Genomic DNA, 7,358 nt, shown 5'->3' with positions numbered 1-7,358 from the left:
TATAATTTTCAAAGTGTTTATTCTTTTTCATTTATCCCAGAGCCTGGCACATATGCAGTTGGGCTCTATCCCCTCACCCAGGTGAGTTCCTGGGACACCTGTGCTGATTCAGGCAACAGCATAGTCTGTGGGTCACTCCTCCCCCTCAAGGACAAGTCTCCCCACAGGGGACTCTCCCCTACAGGAGCCTGCACAGAAGCTTCTCAAAACAAGAGTCTCAGAGACAAGATCTCTGGTTCCAGGACTTACTTCCTTGTGATCTGAGACACTGTGAAGAACGGTAGCTGCACCCACTGCCATGACCTGTAGCACAGAAATAGTCAGCTTCGTCCTCAGCCTGCAGCCCGGAGATGAGCAGAAGCCCTGCCTTGGCTGAGGCATCTTTGGAACCACAGAAGCAGCTGGGGACCCCGGAGCCCATGCGCTTATCTGCATCTGAGTAGAACCTCAGCAGATACCGGGGACAGCTCCCTGGCTGCTGCTGGAACCAGTATATGTCATAGCTGCCAACACGGAAGCCACCGCTCAGGGTGCGGGTGAGTCTGGCGGATGATCCCAGAGATGCAGAGAGGGAGGGCAGCTGGGTCAGCACAAGGTGTGACAGGGAACCTGCAAACACAGACCCTCATGGGTGATGGACAGGTGTCAGAGTATTACCTTTCAATATCTGAGCCCAAGGGACTGATGGAGCCTGAGAACGGGGACCCACTACCCAAGTCCTGACCCTACATGTACCTTGATAGTGGAGCATAAAGACAGGAGTCCTGGCCTCTTGACCCAGCCCCTGCTCATCACAAATGGCCAGGCTGCCCCAGGCCTCCTTTTCTCCTCCACCCTCTGCGACTGGAGGGACTGTCCCTGCAAATGGGCTCCACCCAGTGACCTACCAGCCCTTCCCTGAACCCTGGTGCTGGACATCAGCTCACACCACACACTGAGGAGAATAGCAGTTGGCTTCAGGCCTGGGGAGAGCAGTGGAAGGAAGCACCTGCTGAGACCACACACAGGACCCTGCTCAGGGGAGTCTTCCAAGGCTGAGAGGACACAGCTGCTGAGTCCCCATCAGGGAGCACAGGGCCCAGCACACAGGCCCAGACTCTCTTGAGTGATGGGTCCTCCCTGAGCAGCTGTACAGGGACCACAGGGCAGTCCAACAGCGCCCCCTGCTGGTCGCAATGCACCAATCTCAACATGGACCAAAGCCCTGAGAGCCCAGTGGCTTTCAGCAGCTCACCAGGTCCTTGTCTATTCTCACTAACATGTCTTATCTCTAGATACCATGGTTCGTATACACTGTACGTGATTACTCCAGTTTCTCACTCTCTGTAGGGGCACCTCTCTATGGAAAGGGCAAAAATGTACACAAATACTCAATTAGTGCTCACCATCCTCAGAGAAGTAACTGCAAAAGGTGACTGTATCCTGTCAAACATCACCAATCAGAGTACAGTGGAGTTGGTTTGAGTGTCTTGTGAGGGATCTTCACAGAGTGGTAGAGACTGGACAATTTCTAATAAGTCAGCACAGTGACATACCCTCATGACATCAATTCAGCATACATTTCAAAGGTCGTGTGGTGCTGTTACAATTTGTTCGGGATCAGATATGACAGAGTGATTTCTGAAAAGCTATCAGCATTGTCTGACTGAACATTTACTGGTGAATATTAGACAGATTTCTTTATGTTTGGAAGTGAGATATATCTCCTAAATTCATTGGTTTCTCGGTATTTCTGCTTTCAAATTCTTGTCAGGATTCTGTCTTTGTTGCCTCACAAACTGTTTATGTGGTAGCTAAACTTATTTTCCACTTGTAGTTTCATACCCATTGCTTGTCTTCTCTAAGAAGGTGAATGTGATGTTTTATTCTTGTTTCCACAGACGTAGGAAAGCGGGTGCAGAAATCATGTTTTCATGGAGTACCGAAACCAAATCAGCTCTATGTGCAAATGGTCACCAAATCTCTAGACTCATGGGGACCTTAAGTAAAAGGTCTATGACAAGATCACTCACTTCCCTCAGAATCCCTCTCCTCAAGGCACTCAGAGGGGTCCTTCTGCTTCAGCTCAGGCAGGTTCCCCCATGGCTCTAATCCCTTCAGTGACACCTCCCTGCTGTTGGCTGAGCACCCAAGCCCCACCCACCCCTAAGGGTCCTCCCTGCTCTGGCCTGCACCCTCCCCTTCCCACCTCGCAGCTCTGCCCCTTGTCCCCTGCCCCAGCCTCATCCCTCTTACTTGGACTCCCTGAACTCATTCCTCCCCATGTTCTCCATACCAGGTTCTCTCGGAAGGAGATGGGTTTCCCCTGGAGATCATGGTAGACACCCACATTTTGGGCACATTCAGCATCTGTGAAAGCAGGGCAGACACAAAGTATAACACACTGTGATCTATAGCTCTCTACTGGTCTTCTACTGATCTTCACTACTGTAGCTTTATAATAGGTCTTCAAGTTCAAGTGTCAGTCTTCCAACTTTGTTCTTCCCCTGCAATATTACATTGCTAATTTTGATCTTTTCCCTCTCTGCATAAATTTTACAATCAGTTCCTCAGTATTTACAAAATATCTTGCTGATATTTAAGGGTTGCATTGAATCTACATCCAATTAGGAAGAACTGACATCTTTTTTTTATGTTATGTTATGTTAGTCACCATACAGTACATCCTTAGTTTTTGATGTAATGTTCCATGATTCATTGTTTGTGTATAACACCCAGTGCTCCATGCAACATGTGCCCTCCTTAATACCCTCTACTGGGCTAACATCTTGAAAGTAATGACCTTTCTCACCAATGAACATAGAATATCTCCCAATTTATTTAGTTTTTCTTTCATTTCATTCATCAGAATTGTGTTATTTTCCTTATATAGATCTTGCACATATTATGTTTGATTTTTACCTAAGAATGTCTGCTTTTTCGGCGCTACAATAAATTGTGTATATTTCACACTCCACTCGCTCAGTGCTAGGTAATTTGCAAGCACGTGATTTTTTCTGTATTAAGTGTGCATTCTGAAACTATGTTGTAATATGCTTATTAGATTTGAGATTTTTCTTTTCATGTCAATTCTTTTGTATTTTCTACATAAATGATCATATCACCTTAGAATAATACAGTTTATTTCCCCTTCTTGATCTGTATGCCTCTAGAAGAATGGTTTCAGGTGAATATAGGTTCATTTATTCTGATGATAATATTTTTAATTTAGTCTTTTAGGGTGAATTACAATGACTGACTTTCAAATGTTTCACAAACTTTAATCATCTAAAATGACCACCTTTGATACAATAGACATTTTAAAAAGATTTATGTATTTATTTTGAGAGAGAGAGAGGGAAGAGGGCAGAGGGAGAGAATCCTCAACCAGAATGTAGTGTGAAGCCCGACATGGGTCACAATCTCATGATCCTTGAGATCATGACCTGAGCCAAAACCAAGAGTCAGATGCTTATCCAGCTGAGCCACCCAGATGCCCCTTTGATACATTGTTAGATTGAATTTGCAAGTATTTTGTTATATTTTGGTCCCCATGTCTATGAAACATATTGATTCTTAGTCTCCTTTATTTTGAAAATTTTATCTGGTTCTAATAGAGAAAAAACTAGATGTATAACGTATATTCAAGGTTCTTCTTACCTCCTCAGTATCTCTGTAGTATTTGCATCGTTTCCTCCTTAAATGCTTGATAGAATTCCCTAGTGAAGCCCTCTGGGCCCGAAGTTTTCTTTGTGGGAAGGTGTCAGCTAAAGCGATGAACAATTTCAATGTAAGTGCTGGAAAGCATGAGTTAAACAAAGTGCTGCCTCATTCCTTGATCAAAATCTACTGAGCATAAATTATGCCTGGAGCTGTGTTTTACTTGGCTGTGAATTTCCTATAAGATTAATATCATTGTGGATATAAAATAAACTGGTAATTTAATTTTCCGAATAGTTTAGTAATTTTTAATACAGGTGGTGTATTTTGAAACAGAAATAGTAGAAACCATCCAAGTATAACGTCAAGTATTGCACAACCTCATTTAGTGGCGGGGGGACCAAACAGAATACATACTGTTATGCTATCCTGTGTCTCTCAATATTTCCCTGGGAGCTCATTGTAGTCAGGGGCCGTAATGCTCAGGTCATACAGTTTCCAGGCCAAATTACAAATCTACATCCACTGGTCACATACTGTCCCTCACTCTGTCTCCCAGCATGCATTGTGCCACAGCGGGATGTTGTGACCACCAGTGGACTGAGATTTTGAATCTGTTTCTCAGTGTTCTTTGGTCTTCAAAGGGTTTGGGAAATGAGTGAGTCAGAACATGTTATTCTCACGGCACTCTAAAGAAATACTTTCAGAAATAATTTCATAATAATAAAAGAGATGCTTCTCAAACATTAGCGTTCATACAAATCTCCTGGAGGACTTGTTAAACGTAGATCTATGAAAACCAACACAGGTTTCAGATTTAGAAGGTCTAGGATGGAGCATTGAGTTTTTATCAAGCTTCCAATTAAAAAAATATTAATTTGCCTCTCATTATCAAGTTAATGAATACAGTTATAACCGCCAGTGTTCTCTGGACAATAGTCCTTCTTGGTAGCAGCACATTGAATCTCAGTATTAATCCATATATAATGGAACTGAGCCCCCACTCAACACTTTAGGCAGGTGGAAGGGGAAGCACAGTCTCGAAGGGTCACACTGGAAAGACGGACACACCCTGAGATATTCAGGATGGGGCACACTTGGCCATGAACCTAGAAATGGGAGAATGAGGCCAGGGGGCTTCCCTTCCCAGGGTGCTGGTGACCATAACCCCCCTCCTTTCTCTCCCGCCTCTGAGGCTGAGCCATTCTGAGCACTTGGGGAGGTTCTGGCTGCACTTCCTCATGGATTTAAATCACTGTGTAAAGACCACCACCCACAGACAGCAAACAGCAATAGTCGGCCTCATCCTCACACTGGACCATCGTGATAGTGAGGATGGCTTTGTTCCCAGAGACGGATCCAGAGAAGTGCTCAGGGACAACAGAGGGGTGGTCGCTTGTGCTGTAGATGTGCATGCAGGGGGCCTGGCCTGGGGTCTGCTGGAACCAGTGATGGGAGTTACTTGCAGAGACTGAGAAAGAGCTGAGGCCACAAGTGAGTGTGACTGTCCCTCCTGGAGACAGTGACAGGGATGGCTCCTGGATCACCACAGCCTGAGAATCTGCTCCTATAATGAAGAGGAGAGAAAGGTGTCATAATAGGAGACAAGAAGCACTTGGGACACTGCTTTTATGTGCCCCCCAACACGGACAGAGTCCCTACGTCTGACCTGAGCCATATGCAAGGAGCCCAAGAAGAAGCACCAACTAGGCCATGTTGGGGACCCTCACAGTGTGCGGCCCTCACAGAATCTTGAGCTGGAGTCGGGTGTCCCTGGACCTTTTCATGTCTCCAGACCTATTAGGAGGAGAAGGTGCTTCATGCAAATAAGCTTCTTCTCTCTCTCTGCCCCAGGGTTCCCCATAGGTCCCCTGGGACATCTTGAAAGGAGTAGATGCTGGGACCTCACACACTCCAATGACTGCAGGGTGACCTGGGACACTATGTGTCAGGGAGGCATCTTTACCAAATCACATCCCCAATGACCTTGTGACCTCTGTCCCAGGGTTCCTCCTTGGAAAGCCTGAGAGCTGAATGAGGAGATGGGTGTATGCTCCACCTTCTGGCCCTGCATCTAGGTTACCACAAATCTAACCATGGAACATTCTTTTCTCTTCCCAGGGCTACTCCTTCTTGTCTCCTGGGAGGATCTTAGCAGTCAGCCCTCCAGAAATGAGGACACAGGGAATCTCAAAGCCCATGGCTGAGGAGTGTAGGGATGGTGGTCTCCTCTGACTCAGTCATGGACCCTGTCTGCAGTTGCTTAGTGTGAGCCAACCAGGGATGGGGGCAGCACACTGACCAGCCCTGCCAGGCTGGGGCAAACACCCTCCTTTGTTCTAAGAAGCCATCAATTATAAGAAGTAGCTTCAATGTACCTGTAAGTTTTGTGGGTAAAAGACAGAGGGTCACAATGAATTCATGAGACAGTTTGCCCCATCAGGTATAACAACATATGGACATGTATGTCTTTATGAGAAATGAAAAAGACACTGGAAGAACAAGTGGGTGTGACCATCATGGAGGTTTTTTTTTGTTTTTTTTTTTTTTTAAGATTTTATTTATTTATTTATTTATTCTAAAGATTTTATTTATTTATTTGACAGAGATAGAGACAGCCAGCGAGAGAGGGAACACAAGCAGGGGGAGTGGGAGAGGAAGAAGCAGGCTCCCAGCAGAGGAGCCTGATGTGGGGCTCGATCCCATAACGCCGGGATCACACCCTGAGCCGAAGGCAGACGCTTAACCGCTGTGCCACCCGGGCGCCCCCGTCATGGAGGTTTTTGAACTCCAGTTCTGTTTGTGCTCTGCTGAGGATCAGAGGGACTGGGATGGCTGGGGAAGGGACTGGGAGGAAGGAGGAGAGGCAGAGGAGTAAAGTGTCTCCAGAAATAGGGAAGATGAAGCTGAAGGCTGGTGTTCTTTCAAGATATAAAAATGATTGATATTCAGTTTAGAGTTACTAGTAAATTGCTGGTTTGATAAATCCTGCATGATTATTTTCCCTTTCTCTTTGTGTGTTTGAGAGCCCCAACTCAAGTCAGAGAAAAAAACTTGTACTAAATGATGTTCCTATTACACTAATGCACTCCTGACACTTTAGAATACAATAATTTCATATCTATCAAATTTTGAGGTGAGGAGCAGTATTCACACTCAAAAAATAATTGGAAAGTTGAAAATATGAACGGTATCAGTTTACATAAGTCACTATAAAGTATTGGAATAAACGGAAAAAATCAGAATGAAATAACAACTGAAATGATGGCAGATAAAGGGCTCAGGCACTAATCGCATATTTATTTCATCTCAACTGCATGGAGTCATAATGAGCAGCAAGGGTCCCTGAGGGTGCCCCCCTGGACACATTTTCCCAGGCATTCCCTAGACACCAGGTCCTATTCACTTTCCTATGGGGCAGGTCTGGGTGGGATCTGCAGCCAGAGCAAATGGTGGGGTTGATAGGCTGGACATGGGAGATGCACCAGGATCCCAGGAGCCCCTCACATGCAGGAAGTAGATAGAGCAGTGCCCTGTGTGGGTCCTGTGTGGTCCTGCATGAGTCAGGGAGGAGCTTCCTCTGGGCGGGGCTTATATCTCTGAGGGGATGCTGATGCTGTCTGACTAAGTCACTCTAGAGATGAGTGTGTCCCCTGCGATGTGTCTAGTGACTCCACTGCTTTCTTCCAGAGAGGGTCAGGGAACCAGCACTGGGAGGT

General features: G+C 45.8%; 1 pseudogene; it reads right to left on the bottom strand.

Moving 5' to 3' along the window:
* Positions 1 to 217: 217 nt before the first annotated feature.
* On the bottom strand, positions 218 to 5,354 carry LOC130542580 (immunoglobulin lambda variable 5-39-like; annotated as a pseudogene).
* Between the last annotated feature and the right edge of the window lie 2,004 nt (positions 5,355 to 7,358).

Source organism: Ursus arctos, unplaced genomic scaffold, assembly GCF_023065955.2.
Source record: "Ursus arctos isolate Adak ecotype North America unplaced genomic scaffold, UrsArc2.0 scaffold_39, whole genome shotgun sequence".
NCBI classification, from domain to species: domain Eukaryota; kingdom Metazoa; phylum Chordata; class Mammalia; order Carnivora; family Ursidae; genus Ursus; species Ursus arctos.
Note: the sequence above shows the minus strand (reverse complement) of the source record. Positions and strands in the feature narration are given on the sequence as shown.